We start from the raw sequence: 16,812 nt of genomic DNA, 5'->3' as shown, positions 1-16,812 counted from the left end.
AGGGGTGTGCATTCGTTTTGAACTTAAATGGAAAACGCAACTTTTTTTTTTTTTTTTAACTTAAAAAAAAGATGAGGCTTAAACGATCGGATTTCCAACTTATTCAACATAGCTATGTTGAATACGTTGGAAATCGCGATTGTTGATCTAAATAAAAATTGAAACCCCTCACCCTCCTTAATCTCCCCCCCCCCCAAGACTTACCAAAGCTGGCCAAAAGTTCCGTGAGGGTCCGGGAGCGGACGCGTGGGGAATCACGTGAGCCCAATCACGTGAGCCCAACGAGGGGTCCGGGAGCGAACCCGAGGGGAATCACGTCAGGTCAGGAGGCCCCCCCAAGCTGGCCAAAAGTGCCTTTTGAGCCCATCGAGGGGTCCGGGAGCGAACCCGAGGGGAATCACGTGACGCCGCGTCACTCCGACGTGGCGCCGACGTCACGTGATTCCCCTCGGGTTCGCTCCCGGAACCCTCGTTGGGCCCAAAAGGCACTTTTGGCCAGCTTGGGGGCGTCAGGAGGCCCCCCCAAGCTGGCCAAAAGTGCCTTTTGAGCCCAACGAGGGTTCCGGGAGCGAACCCGAGGGGAATCACGTGATGTCGGCGCCACGTCGGAGTGACGCGGCGTCACGTGATTCCCCTCGGGTTCGCTCCCGGACCCCTCGTTGGGCTCAAAAGGCACTTTTGGCCAGCTTGGGGGGGCCTCCTGATGCCCCCAAGCTAGCCAAAAGTGCCTTTTGAGCCCAACGAGGGGTCCGGGAGCGAACCCGAGGGGAATCACGTGACGCGGCGTCACGTGATTCCCCTCGGGTTCGCTCCCGGACCCCTCGTTGGGCTCAAAAGGAACTTTTGGCCAGCTTGGGGGGGCCTCCTGACGCCCCCAAGCTGGCCAAAAGTGCCTTTTGAGCCCAACGAGGGTTCCGGGAGCGAACCCGAGGGGAATCACGTGATGTCGGCGCCACGTCGGAGTGACGCGGCGTCACGTGATTCCCCTCGGGTTCGCTCCCGGACCCCTCGTTGGGCTCAAAAGGCACTTTTGGCCAGCTTGGGGGCGTCAGGAGGCCCCCCCAAGCTGGCCAAAAGTGCCTTTTGAGCCCAACGAGGGGTCCGGGAGCGAACCCGAGGGGAATCACGTGACGCCGCGTCACTCCGACGTGGCGCCGACATCACGTGATTCCCCTCGGGTTCGCTCCCGGAACCCTCGTTGGGCTCAAAAGGCACTTTTGGCCAGCTTGGGGGCGTCAGGAGGCCCCCCCAAGCTGGCCAAAAGTTCCTTTTGAGCCCAACGAGGGGTCCGGGAGCGAACCCGAGGGGAATCACGTGACGCCGCGTCAGTCCGACGTGGCGCCGACGTCACGTGATTCCCCTCGGGTTCGCTTCCGGAACCCTCGTTGGGCTCAAAAGGCACTTTTGGCCAGCTTGGGGGCGTCAGGAGGCCCCCCCAAGCTGGCCAAAAGTGCCTTTTGAGCCCAACGAGGGGTCCGGGAGCGAACCCGAGGGGAATCACGTGACGCCGCATCACTCCGACGTGACGCCGACGTCACGTGCTCCTTGCAAAGGAGTTCAGGAATGGCGTCCTGACCCCGCTGGACCACCAGGGAGTTTTGGTAAGTCTTGGGGGGGGGGATTAAGGCGGGTGAGGGGTTTAAATTTTTATTTGCACATATGGACATAGACTCAACTTATGGAATGCTCCATATGTCCATATTGACCGCAAATGAGACCCCCTTTCGACTTATGGACTTATGAACTTAAACTTTTGGTCTGCACATCCCTACTATCTCTTTAAGCAAGGTCAGCTCAGTGAATCAAGTAGCTCTTGGAAATGGGGGAGGTTAAACGCTAGGGATGGGCATGGAAGAAAATTTCAGTTCGGCTTGTTCGCTCATCTCTTTTGGCTCGGTAATTCATCTTGTTCAATATGGGCCCAAAAAAATGTATTTGTTTGTTTTTTTTCATGTCATTTGTTTTCCGTTAAAGTCAATGAGGGAAACAATGCATCCTATTTTGGGCTCTAAAATTAGGGAGGGGGTTTTGTTCAAGTTTAATGAAACTTGCAGGCAGACATCATCAGCAGCAGAGGGAAGAGAACTGCAGGAACAAGAAAAGTGAGGTAAAGTGGCACCGAGAGTGGCAAGGGTAGCCCAAGTATTCATAGCAGGAGCAAAGCAGCCAGACTGGAGGCATGGACTCCCCAAGGTGCCATGAAAAGAGAAAAGCACCACTAACCCTTGCATGAGCTCATCAAGGCACTGAAACAGGGGCAAACCGGTGGCGGCAGGAACACCGCAAGGTATAGAATTAGGGATATGGCAGCAAGCACTCTGGCATGAACACCCAACCCCATGAACACCCTACAGTATTGAGCTTCCATATATTTTTGGCTCCCCCCCCCTCCCCCAGCCTCAGGGCATCCCTTACTGCCAGAGCAGCACGTGTGCAACGCATCGGATCCCTCCATTAGCCCTCAACCTTCTGTCTTTTTTATGTTCCTGCCACTGTCTGTAACAAAAAAAAAAAACAAACAAACAAAACAGGAACAATAATTCTGTCTTTCCAGCCATCCATCATCCTCCCTATCACTGCTAAGATACAGACTGAGGTAAGGCCGTGGTCCATCACCTGGTTGTCCAGCACAGCCTGCCTGTATCCTGCTGGTCTGCCCCACAAGAGCTGCCGTTTGCCCATGCCTTGGCCAGCTGCCAGCGGTGTGCCATCATGGAGAGGTGGGCATGCGTAGCGTTCTGGCTGGTTGAGATGTTGCATGTCAAATGGATGATGCTTCCCTCCAGCTCAGCCAGCTGTAAATGCAACTGAGTATGGCACAGAGTATACAGGGTGCGGATCACATGCCTACCAAACACTTTGCGGCAGCTTCTTAAATACCATATTCTCCCCGATCTGCTGGGGCTGGTCACTCAGGGCAGTCTATTATTCTCTGATGCACTGTGCCACCATCTTTGATGCTGCCTGCCTCTTATCCCGCAACAATGATTTTGAACACGATGCTGTCCCCTCCATGGTGGTTTGCCACTGATGTGGGTATTAGGGTTGCCAACTGGCTCCAGATTTTCAGGACAGATTGAGCCAATCCTGCTTTTACTCACCTGCATGCAGGTACTTATAGTCTTGCTTTTCTTAGGGCATGCAATAGAGAAATCAGAATAAATCCCAGCATGCAATGGGGTAAAACTAGGACTGGATCAGCTTGTTCTGAAAATCTGGAGCCAGTTGGCAACCCTAGTGGGCATGGAGGCTGCTTGCCCATTACATCACTGGGGGAAGGGATGGGGGGTGAACTTGTGAGATGGACTTTCCCTTTTCTGTGCTTTTCCTACTATTGATGCTGCTTTGAGTGGAAGATTAGGTCTTTAGACTAGTACCAGCTGTCTCCACTGAAACCATCGCTAACTGGGTGCTGATTTTGCAGATCATGCTGCACATCACTGTTTATAAGATTGCTCAGGACCTTTCTTCTATGGAGAGCCTTCTGGCAGTGAATGCATTCTGCAAAACTCTGGCCCTCCAGAATTCTTGAGAGATCCCTTTTCTCTTTCTGGGTTCTTGGTAGCTGCTACTGCTGCTGCTGCTGGGAATAGAATTGAGGGAAGACCAGGATTGAAAAGGCCTAGGGGCATCTCTCATGCTCTTCCCTGTCTGCTCTTCCTGGGGAGTGGTCTTGGCCCTAAGACCGCCTTCAGGAAGAGCATATAGGGGACCTCATGAGAGTTGCCCCTGGCCTTTCATTCCTGGTCTGACCTCAGGAGCAATGGAGAAGCCAAAACCAGTACAGCACCCCCGTGTTTCCTCCTGAAGATTGTTTTCAGCCAATTTTAAGAGAAAGTACTATTTAAATTAGAACAGCAAACTAATTTTACACCCAAGAACAGCCACCAGCACATTTTTATACCTCTATATTTTAGGCTCTATCAATGAAAGAAAACATTTTTTTATGCTGAATGAATTGATGCTCTGTTAGACACAAGTGCGAGAATACAGTTAGAAGTCAAAGCACCTCAAAAGATGAATCAGGATGAGCGGAAAATTAGAAAATTCTCCTGCACAAAAATGTACTGCCAGCTGTTCTAGGGTGTAAGATGATTTGTGCAGCAATCATTTATGCCGCTATATTATTAGGCTCTATTAGTGAAAGAAAAGGACATTTTTTTTTGGTGAACAAATTGATGCTCTGTTAGACACAAGTGCCAGAGTACAGATAGAAGTCAAAGCACCCCAAGAGATGAATCAGGATGAATGGAGATTGAGAAAACTCACCAGCAGAAAAACATGCCACTGGCTATTCTAGGGCATATGGCATGTGGAGCAAAAACTGAAGAGGGTGGGGGAATAACATTTTCAGAAATCAAAAGTCATCATAAATGTAGAAATGTCACAGAATTGTAACCCGCCACAATCATGTGCACTGATTGTGCAAGCCTTTATAATGTTCACCGGCACGTTTTTATGCCACTATGTTGTCAGCTCTATCAGTAAAAGAAAACACATTGTTTTGTGCAAGCCTTTAAAATCTTCACCAGCATGAAAACATGTTGGCGGTTGTTCTTTTTTTTTTTTTATTATTTATCAATTTTCAAAAATACATCAAGAAACATCTTGCGTTGATAGCAGTTTTCAAATAAACAATTAATAACACAATAGCGCATATAATACTCTTTCTTATTCAGTCTGCTTTAAAGTCCACAATACTGGGGAGAGATCCTAACACAACCTCAGGAATAATAATCTTTAACATTTATGAAATTACCGGGTCCTATACAGGAGACCTTTATTACATTGGGTCCAACTGCAGACTACTTGTACTAGCCTTCCAACACAGGAGAGGAAGTTATTAACTCTACTGAATAAGTTTTTAAGAATTTCTCCAACTGCTCAGGTAAATAAAAAATATATGAAGCATTTTTATTTTATGCAATATTTGCATGGATATCTTAAGATATACATTGCTCCCAATTTTTGTACTTGGGGTCTCAAATTCAGGAATAATTTTCTTCTGGTCTGGGTGCTTCTCGCCAAGTCTGGAAACATTCCTACTTTTAACCCCAAAAATAACTTAATCCTGTTACGGAAATATGATCTTAGGACCAAGTCTCTATCAGATTCCAAAAGAAACGTCACAATAAGGGTGGCTGGCTTGACTTGCTCACTTTGAGTAGTTTCTAATAACTTTATTATGTCCAAAACTGAGGACTCCGATACTGCTGGAATCATTGGAGTTACAGGAGGTAGGACTTGAAATTCTTTTCCTACTTCTTCAACTTTTCTAAAAGTTGGTATGTAGTACACCTTGGATATAGGAGGAAACATTGCCTCTGAGAATTTCAGTACCTGTGATAGATATTTCCTCCACATATCATGTGGGGTCACCATTGGGTCTCTGGGGAAGTTAATTAAGCGCAAGTTTTTTCCTTTTATTTGATTCTCCATATTTTCTAGATGTTTCACAAGTAAAGAGTTCTCTTTTATGATATTACATTGCAGGTTTCCCATTTCCATCATTTCCAACTCAACCTTTTCAGATGTATCCACTTGAATCCTCTAATTTACCCATTCTCTCCAATGTTGTATTTATCATAGAAGCTAAAGGATTTATCTGGTTAAAGTGATTATCATTTACAGTCTGTACACCTTCCCAGATCTTCTCTAAAGAAAAGGTATCCGGTAGGGATGTGAATCGTTTTAGGACGATTAAAATTATCGTCCGATAATTTTAATATCGTCTTAAACCGTTATGGAACACAATACAATAGAGATTCTAACGATTTATCGTTATAAATCGTTAGAATCGTGAGCCGGCACACTAAAACCCCCTAAAACCCACCCCCGACCCTTTAAATTAAATCCCCCACCCTCCCGAACCCCCCCCAAATGAGTTAAATAACCTGCGGGTCCGGCGGCGGTCCGGAACGGCAGCGGTCCGGAACGGGCTCCTGCTCCTCAATCTTGTTGTCTTCAGCCAGTGCCATTTTCCAAAATGGCGGCGAAAAATGGCGGCGGCCATAGACGAACACGATTGGACGGCAGGAGGTCCTTCCGGACCCCCGCTGGACTTTTGGCAAGTCTCGTGGGGGTCAGGAGGCCCCCCACAAGCTGGCCAAAAGTTCCTGGAGGTCCAGCGGGGGTCAGGGAGCGATTTCCCGCCGCGAATCGTTTTCGTACGGAAAATGGCGCCGGCAGGAGATCGACTGCAGGAGGTCGTTCAGCGAGGGTTCCGGCGCCTCGCTGAACGACCTCCTGCAGTCGATCTCCTGCCGGCGCCATTTTCCGTACGGAAACGATTCGCGGCGGGAAATCGCTCCCTGACCCCCGCTGGACCTCCAGGAACTTTTGGCCAGCTTGTGGGGGGCCTCCTGACCCCCACGAGACTTGCCAAAAGTCCAGCGGGGGTCCGGAAGGACCTCCTGCCGTCCAATCGTGTTCGTCTATGGCCGCCGCCATTTTTCGCCGCCATTTTGGAAAATGGCGCCGGCTGAAGACAACAAGATTGAGGAGCAGGAGCCCGTTCCGGACCGCTGCCGTTCCGGACCGCCGCTGGACCCGCAGGTTATTTAAGTCATTTGGGGGGGGTTCGGGAGGGTGGGGGATTTAATTTAAAGGGTCGGGGGTGGGTTTTAGGGGGTTTTAATGTGCCGGTTTTGCGATTTTTCGATTTTTCGATTTTTCACGATTTTTCACGATTTTTCACGATATTTTACCCCCCCAAACGGCAACAATACGATTCCCTCCCCCTCCCAGCCGAAATCGATCGTTAAGACGATCGAGGACACGATTCACATCCCTAGTATCCGGTTTTATCAATTCCTTCTTTTTAGGTAGAGTTAAAAGTACTTTCCTTTCAGTTGTGGGCTGTTTCATACAGCCTGCAGTGTCTCCCAGGATAGTCTCTTCCTCGGGGTGTGGCTTCCGTTGTTCCACTCCACCACCTTCATCATTCAGCCAAGACGCTCTGGCGATTTCACTCCCTCTACCGAGGAAGAAAGCACTCCCACTTGCCTTTCGTAAGGCCACAGGGTTCCCTGGGGGCATCTGATTTGCCGGGGATAGGGTCGTCTGGAGCTCATGTGAGGAGGCGGTTTCCTCTTCTACCCGCTCTCCTCGCTGCGAGCTGTCCTCTGGCTTCTGCTCCCGTATCACATGCGAATCCATAGGGCCCTTTGTCCGACCCTCTGTGAATTCTCCTGCACTTTCTTTTTCTTTTGCTCTCCTTTTTCTAGCAGTATGAGGCATAGCTTCCTTAAACACAATTCTTTCCCTCAGAGCCCTGGTTATGCACATCCAGACCTGTCAGCCATCTTGGATCTCCCCAATCTGGCGGTTGTTCTATTAAGTTGAATCATGCCCAGGATTTTCAGTTAAAAGATGTTGAAAATCTAGTAACTGAGGAGGATTTAGGGAATCTAGTTACTAGGAGGTTCATATTATTCAGACACAGTTCAGATAGCAAAGTCAGCTGGATAAACTTATCTGGCTAACTTTGGAGATATATTCAATAGTGCATCTGCACTATAGAATATAGCCAGAAATCTTAAAGCTAGCTGGCTAACTATGGCTGGCTAACTTTAAGATAGCTCTTTGGCCCTACCAGATTTAGAGCTGGATTTTCTAAGGTCACAGACCTTAGAAAATCCGGCGGTAATGTGGGAGGTGGGGGGGTGAAGCGGGGGGGGGGGGGGGCCTGCGAAAGCCGGCAGCCATCGCACCACTGCGGTGAGCTGGCTGCCGGCTTTCGCACCGAATAACTACACCATAAAAGGTGTAGTTATTCAACGCGAAACTGGCGGCGATAAAGGTCCTTACCTTTCACCGCAGCAATTTCTGCACAGCATCGGCGCCGGTGCTGCCCCGACTCCTCCTCTTCCAGGGCCAACTCTGCCCCAACTCTGCCCCCATTTAGTGATCGCACACGAAAAGGGACTTTTTGTGTGTGATTGCTTTTGAAAATGACCCCCTTAGCCAGCTAAGTCATCCAGATAACTCTGAATACTGGAGTTAGCCAGTTACCTTAGCCCAGCTGACTCAACTCCTCCTAATTACACCCCTAGAACGCCAATAACTTATCCAACTTAACTCCCCCTAACTTATTAGCCCGCTAGAATTTAGCCAAATATGCTCCTAAATATTCATTTAGCTGGCTCACTTCTGAGTAACACACCAGAAATCTACTCCACCACAATACAGTGATCTATACCTATAATAAATCAAATAAGGACAAAGTTGTCCAGTCACTATAATTAATTTCCAAAAATAATTTTTTCATATTTATGTTATGTATTTGAAATGTACTTATTTTGTACCACACACTCTGTGATTGTGATTTATTTGAAATTTAAAAAAAATTTTTTTTTACTTCATTGGGAATTTTATGTTTAAAGATACCGTTTAAAATCGTGATAATGGAGGTGGCTGGAAGTTAATGATTATACTCACAGAGAGGTGCAGGGACACCCAAACAAATATATGAAACTTTCAACCTATCCCCAAAAAATATTTTTGTTTTGAATGGAAATAAATTATTTTTTTTTAAATTTTAAATAAACCACAATCACAGAGAGATAGATTTTCAAAAAATATGCGCGTGCGTACTTTTGTTCATGCCACCGGCGCGAACAAAAGTACACCAGATTTTATAAGATACACGCGTAGCTGCGCGTATCTTATAAAATCCGGGGTCGGCGCGCGCAAGGCTGCGCAAAATCGGCAGCCTGCGTGCGCCGAGTCGCGCAGCCTGCCTCCGTTCCCTCCGAGGCCGCTCCGAAATTGGAGCGGCCTCGGAGGGAACTTTCCTTATGCGACCCCCACCTTCCCCTCCCTTCCCCTATCTACCCCACCCCCCAGCCCTACCTAAATCCATCCCCTACCTTTGTTGGGCAAGTTATACCTGCTTGAAGCAGGCGTAACTTGTGCGCGCCGCCCCGGCATCCCCCGGCACAGGCCGCAGTGCCGGGGAACTCGGGACCGCCCTCCCGGCCCGCCCCCGAACCGTCACCACGCCTCCGGACCTGCCCCAGACCGCCCCCTGCCCCCGGACACGCCCCCTCCCGCCCCTTTAGGAAGCCCCGGGACTTACACACATCCAGGGGCTTTGCGCGCACCGGCGGCCTATGCAAAATCTACCCCAGAGTGTGTGGTACAAAATAGGTACATTTTAAATACATAACATAAATACGAGAAATTTATTTTTGGAAATTAATTACAGTGACTGAACAACTTTGTCCTTCTTTCTTCACTTCTGAGTAAGCCAGTTAACAGCTTTTGAAAATGGACCTCTAGAATTGTGCCTCTACAGATACAGTACGATATAAACTGGCTGTTGCTATTTACAATTTGCTAAATAATGTTAAATCACCCTGGATCTTATTTGTCCTGAAAATATGCACTCCTTCTCATAATCTTCAGTCAGCTAATCAAAATTTGCTTGATGTTCCTTCCCCCAAGTTTGATCATCTGACTGACCCTTTCCATCGCCGAACCACTTTTGTGGAATTCTTTATCTCTCACAATCTGGAACATCACTGAACCAAAAATGTTTAAGCGGGCATTTAAAATCTTTTATTTAAGCAAGCATTTGAGGTTGTGGATTGGCCTCTTGCCCCATTGTTCCATCATTATCATCATTGTAATGTGAGGCTATCTGTTTTAGGTACCATTGCACTTTGGTATCATTCTGCCTTTGTTTTGCTTGTCTTGCACCATTTTGACCTTGCTTTGCTTTTCAGCATTGTGCGATCTATATTTCAATAAGATCAATTTACGAATAGATTATTGTCACACAGTCATATTTTAAAAATAGAAGAATCAAGGTGTGAGCATTTCTTTTTAGAGCCTCCACTTAAGCAACATCAAATAAACAAATAAATTCTCTCAGTTTAGTTTAACTCAGGAACTGCTGTACATCAAAATGGCACCCTCCGCTGGGGAAGATGCACTGGAGTTAATTAATTCCACTGTGTCCCTAAGTGGACACAGCCATTTGAAGAAAGAGGATTGAAGGAAGACCTACGAAAAGCACTTCCAAGACCTGGTCTCTGGGCCTGGGCCTGAGCCTGACCCTGGGCTGAGGCCCAGTCTTCGGGATCCAACCTCTGTGCCTATGCCAAGAAACAGGAGTCAGTACCCAGCCTCTATTTCAGACTCCGATGTTGGCCCTCGGTCTGGGCTGAGGCCCCCAGTGTTGGGACCAGGCCTCCAGGCTGGGACATGACATCAGGCTTGGGCCTGAGCCCTAGCCTAGGTCAAAGACCAGGCATCAGGACTAGTAAAGCCTGGGTCTAGGTTGAGACTCATATTTCAGGACCCAGTCTCTGGACCTGACCTGGTAACAGGCCTCGGCCCAGGCACCGGGCTAGGCCTTGGCCCGGCATCAGGACATGGACTCTGTGTTGGGCCTTGGCATCAGACCTGGTTCCAGGCCAAGGGTCCTGTGTCGGGACCCAGCCTCCAGGCCAGGCTGCAGCATTGGGCCTGGGCCTGGACCGAGGCTCCGGTGTCAAGACCTGGTCTCAAAGCCTGGTCCTTGAGTATGGCCTAAGCCGAGGTCACAGAGACTTACCATGGCCTAGGCCTACACAAGGCCAATAATTTGGCCTAGGTAGGTGTTGGGTCTAGGTCTAGGTGTTGGATCTTTAGGTCTAGACCACAGTAGGTCACCATGGCCTCGGCCTAGGCCCTACTCAAGGTCTAGGCTTTGGCCTGGGCCTAGGCCTCTTGTGCAGATTTCCTCAGACCGTGCAAATGGGAGCCAGGGAGGATCCTGGCCCTGGCATTTTTCCTGATGGGGGGGCATGAGAGAACTCGGGATTCCTATTTCTTTTTTTTTTTTTTTCATTTTTGGAGGGGAGGTTTAATGTTTATTTTGTTTTTTTTTAAATTAAAGAAATAAAATAAACATTACACAAAATTAAATTCATGGAGAAGCCCCCTAAAAATAAAACAAAAAACTAAATGAAATTTTTACATCTTCCCACCCCTAATTCATATCTTATCATAATTTTACTTCCTATCAAAGCAAAGTAAAAAAACAGCATATTAACCTGTTGGTGAAATTGACTTCTATCACACCGTCCATGCACCACTTACATGAAAGAATAAGATAACAGTTCCACTGCAGAAGATATAAATACCACCACACATATCACAATGACAAACTTCCATTATGCAAACTTGGGGCCAGATTCACTAAAGCTTTTTTCCCATTTTGTGTCTATGGGAAAAACAGCTTAGTGAATCGGGCCCTTGGTTCTTAAGTTACCATAGATCAAAATTATTAATTCAAAATGTTTTACAATTAACTCATATGTCTCTGTCATCAATTATGTTAGCTACAAGTTGTTTCAACTTATTTTTATGAAAGTATTATGATTTATTTATTTACAGTACTTAAAATCCACCTATAATCAATCTTGCTAAGCGGGAGATTTGTGAACCAAATGAAAATGGAAATTGTGCATTTGGAAACATAAATATAACCTTAGTAGCAGTGGCATCACACACAAACAACAGAAATATAATTACATTTGATAAAGTGTCTGTCTCATAATAAATTCCAAAATGCTTAAAATAATTAAGATAACATAAAAGACAATGCATCAGTATACCTGAACAACAAATCTAGCTAAATGTAGTAATAAACAGCAAAAAAAAAAAGAAATGCTTAAAAAAGTAAGGAAATTGAGAAGCCAAAGAAAGGCTGATGGAATTTTCTGGATAGAAACTGAGAAACAGAGAGCATGAGGGCAGATAAAAAGGCCACAGACCGCATTCAGTATGCCCATTCATACCTCCCGCATGGTTTTACTATCCCTTACTCTCCTTCTCATGTTCTCTTGAATCCTGATATTGTTTTTCTGAGGCTGTTCCATGCATCCTTCACCCTTTTCAAGAAGAAAGATTTCCTTAGGATTTCCTTTCACCCTTATCCCATGATGCCTTGTTCATAGCCTCCTTCCCATTGAAAGATGCCTGCCTCCTTTGCATTTATTGATACTTTCACAAATGAGAAAGGTCTGACACCAGCTACGACTAGATAACGAGTTCAGAGAGAAAACAGGAGATAGACCAGTGTGGGAAATCTGATGGGTAATGAATACAGATAAGGTCTTAGTAGGTTGGAAGAAGTCAATGGAGGATCTAGAAAACCGAGAAATTTAATTTGGAGTGGAGTTCAGAAAGAAACAGGGAGCCGTGGAATTCTTTTGAGAAGGTAAATAATAGGGATGTGAATCGTTTTCCATATCGTCTTAACGATAGAAATCGTGTGGCAGGGCAAGAAAATCGTCTTAGGCACGATTTTTTAGTTAAAAAATCGTTAAAAATCGTTTTTTTTTCCGATTAGTGCGCACTAACTCGAGTTAGTGCGCACTAACGGGAGTTAGTGCGCACTAACTGGGAGTTAGTGCGCACTAACTGAAAATGATACAATTTGACACTTTTCAGGTCAGTTAAGGTCAGTTTAGGAATGAATATGTATTCCTATTGGCTGCCCTCTTATTTATTCATGTTACCAAGTTTCCTACTGACAGTATATGGGGGATGGGAAATGGAAACAGTTGGTAGCTTGACAAAACAAGTAATGTGATCAGTCAATGTGACTAGAACTTGTGCCCTAACCCTGATACCAGGGGTATTGTGATCTTCCTGCACACAGTGCCCTATCCCTATTAATACCAGGAGTGTTGTGATCTTCCTGCACACAGTGCCCTATCCCTAATACCAGGGGTGTTGTGATCTTCCTGCACACAGTGCCCTATTCCTGATACTGGGGGTGTTGTGATCTTCCTGCACACAGTGCCCTATTCCTGATACCGGGGGTGTTGTGATCTTCTTGCACACATCCCGATATCAGGGATAGGGCACTGCATGCAGGAAGATCACAACACTCCTGGTATTAATAGGGATAGGGCACTGCATGCAGGAAGATCACAACACTCCTGGTATTAATAGGGATAGGGCACTGCATGCAGGAAGATCACAACACCCCTGGTATCAGGGATAGGGCACTGTGTGCAGGAAGATCACAATACCCCAGAGGAGTGAGGGTCAGGCAGCTCCCCCCTGTCTGTGAAGCCAGCCTCTCACTAGTAATGCAGGGAGGGAGCTGTCTCAGACTTCACCATCCTCCCCCCCCCCCTTACCCACACACCATTCACTAGCTGGGACATGGGGGAAGTCAGGAGTGAGGGTCAGGCAGCTCCCCCCTGTCTGTGAAGCCAGCCTCTCACTAGTAATGCAGGGAGGGAGCTGTCTCAGACTTCACCATCCACCCCCCCCCCCTCACCCACACACCATTCACTAGCTGGGACATGGGGGAAGTCAGGAGTGAGGGACAGGCAGCTCCCCCCTGTCTGTGAAGCCAGCCTCTCACTAGTAATGCAGGGAGGGAGCTGTCTCAGACTTCACCATCCTCCCCCCCCCCCCTCACCCACACACCATTCACTAGCTGGGACATGGGGGAAGTCAGGAGTGAGGGTCAGGCAGCTCCCCCCTGTCTGTGAAGCCAGCCTCTCACTAGTAATGCAGGGAGGGAGCTGTCTCAGACTTCACCATCCTCCCCCCCCCCCTCACCCACACACCATTCACTAGCTGGGACATGGGGGAAGTCAGGAGTGAGGGTCAGGCAGCTCCCCCCTGTCTGTGAAGCCAGCCTCTCACTAGTAATGCAGGGAGGGAGCTGTCTCAGACTTCACCATCCTCCCCCCCCCCCCTCACCCACACACCATTCACTAGCTGGGACATGGGGGAAGTCAGGAGTGAGGGTCAGGCAGCTCCCCCCTGTCTGTGAAGCCAGCCTCTCACTAGTAATGCAGGGAGGGAGCTGTCTCAGACTTCACCATCCACCCCCCCCCCTCACCCACACACCATTCACTAGCTGGGACATGGGGGAAGTCAGGAGTGAGGGTCAGGCAGCTCCCCCCTGTCTGTGAAGCCAGCCTCTCACTAGTAATGCAGGGAGGGAGCTGTCTCAGACTTCACCATCCTCCCCCCCCCCTCACCCACACACCATTCACTAGCTGGGACATGGGGGAAGTCAGGAGTGAGGGTCAGGCAGCTCCCCCCTGTCTGTGAAGCCAGCCTCTCACTAGTAATGCAGGGAGGGAGCTGTCTCAGACTTCACCATCCTCCCCCCCCCCCCCCCTCACCCACACACCATTCACTAGCTGGGACATGGGGGAAGTCAGGAGTGAGGGTCAGGCAGCTCCCCCCTGTCTGTGAAGCCAGCCTCTCACTAGTAATGCAGGGAGGGAGCTGTCTCAGACTTCACCATCCTCCCCCCCCCCCCCTCACCCACACACCATTCACTAGCTGGGACATGGGGGAAGTCAGGAGTGAGGGTCAGGCAGCTCCCCCCTGTCTGTGAAGCCAGCCTCTCACTAGTAATGCAGGGAGGGAGCTGTCTCAGACTGGTATCAGGGTTAGGGCACTGTGTGCAGGAAGATCACAACACTCCTGGTATTAATAGGGATAGGGCACTGTAAGAGATGACTGTAGTAGATTGAATAAAGATCTGATGTTTCTGCTCTCCTCACACCAAACAAAAACAACACACAAGCAGAGAAGCCCTTCTTACAAAGCTGAGCTAGTGAGTTAAGTAGGAGGAAAAGTAAACATACTGGTGCCAGTGTGGCTACTTAAAAAATACACTTACCAACAATCAATTACATATATTTGAACTGTGTACAGTTCCAGCCAGGACCACCTTTCTAAAATGCACAGTGATTGGCAAATTCAACATGCACTAGCATTTCAGGTGCCTGCTAACAAAAATAATAAACAAACAAGTTCTAGTCACGTGAGTGCTGATCATTACATTACTTTTTTGTCAAGCTTCCAACTGTTTCCATTTCACATCCCCCCAACCATATTGGTAACATCAATAGATAAGAGCACAGCCAGCCAATAGGAATACATACATACATATTCATTCCTAAGTGACCTTTACTGACCTGGGAAGTGTGAACACTTTGTTTCATTTTCTGTTGGTGTTCGTTAGTTTCCAGTTCCATTTCCCATCCCCCCAACCATCACCTCAGTGGTAACCTTGGTAACATCAATAGATAAGAGGGCAGCCAGCCAATAGGAACACATATTCATTCCTAACTGACCTTCAGTGACCTGGAAAGTGTTTATTTGTATCATTTTCAGTTAGTGCGCACTAAATCGAGTTAGTGCGCACTAACGGGGAGTTAGTGCGCACTAACTCGAGTTAGTGCGCACTAACACGATTTAACGATTTTTAACGATAAATCGTTAGAATTTCTATTGTATCGTGTTCTATAACGATTTAAGACGATATAAACATTATCGGACGATAATTTTAATCGTTGAAAAACGATTCACATCCCTAGTAAATAACACGGGGTTGCATTGTGGAACTGGTGGTAAAGAAGTAACATTATGGACATAAGGCAGAAGAAAGATTTAGGATTTATTTATTTATTTATTTATTTCACATTTTTCTATACCGAGCTTCATGGTTGAATACCATATCAGATCGGTTTACATCGAACGAGGGATAGAAACTTGTAACAAAAAAACGGAACAATAAGTTATAATCAGAAAGAGAGCAAGAAAGTTACATTGAACAAGGACTATAAACTTGGAGGCTTTACAGCTTGGAAGTAAATAGAGTAAAAAAGGCCCGAGTAGGGCCATAACTTAAAATCAAAAGTCATAAGATAGTTTAATTGCGGAGGTATTGGATAAGAGGCATCTCACAAAGAAGGCATGAAGGATCTGAGAACACTTTCCAAACGATGACGATTAATCTCAAATTCAGTTTTAAACCGTCTGCACCGGGGCAAAGACTGCACACACTTCTTACCCGCAGGCTTTGCACCAGTTTTGAAAGTGAAAGTTTATGCACATTTTCTGCTTTCGAAGCCTGTTGCAGGTACAGATGAATACATGATCACTTGCACCAGTTTTTTTTTTTTTCTGCGTGTGGATTTCTATTTATTTATTTATTTATTTAAAATCTTTTCTATACCGTCACTAAGTTATATACCATCACGATGGTTTACATGTAGGCACATAAATTAATGTAGGTAAAAGTGTACTATAGTACATTCTAACAGGTGCCGTCAAAGGTTCGGTTACAATATATTGTTAGACATAGTCATTTAGAGAAGTAGTTCATGACCAATCGTACCAAGTTACTTATACGGGTAGAATTATCACACAAAGTATTATAAGAACATAAGAACATAAGAAAATGCCATACTGGGTCAGACCAAGGGTCCATCAAGCCCAGCATCCTGTTTCCAACAGTGGCCAATCCAGGCCATAAGAACCTGGCAAGTACCCAAAAACTAAGTCTATTCCATGTAACCATTGCTAATGGCAGTGGCTATTCTCTAAGTGAACTTAATAGCAGGTAATGGACTTCTCCTCCAAGAACTTATCCAATCCTTTTTTAAACACAGCTATACTAACTGCACTAACCACATTCTCTGGCAACAAATTCCAGAGTTTAATTGTGCGTTGAGTAAAAAAGAACTTTCTCCGATTAGTTTTAAATGTGCCCCATGCTAACTTCATGGAGTGCCCCCTAGCCTTTCTACTATCCGAAACAGTAAATAACCGATTCATATCTACCCGTTCTAGACCTCTCATGATTTTAAACACCTCTATCATATCCCCCCTCAGTCGTCTCTTCTCCAAGCTGAAAAGTCATAACCTCTTTAGTCTTTCCTCATAGGGGAGTTGTTCCATTCCCCTTATCATTTTGGTAGCCCTTCTCTGTACCTTCTCCATCGCAATTATATCTTTTTTGAGATGCGGCGACCAGAATTGTACACAGTATTC

The sequence above is a fragment of the Rhinatrema bivittatum genome, chromosome 1 (assembly GCF_901001135.1).
Source record: "Rhinatrema bivittatum chromosome 1, aRhiBiv1.1, whole genome shotgun sequence".
In the NCBI taxonomy this organism is placed as follows: Eukaryota; Metazoa; Chordata; class Amphibia; order Gymnophiona; family Rhinatrematidae; genus Rhinatrema; species Rhinatrema bivittatum.
Note: the sequence above shows the minus strand (reverse complement) of the source record.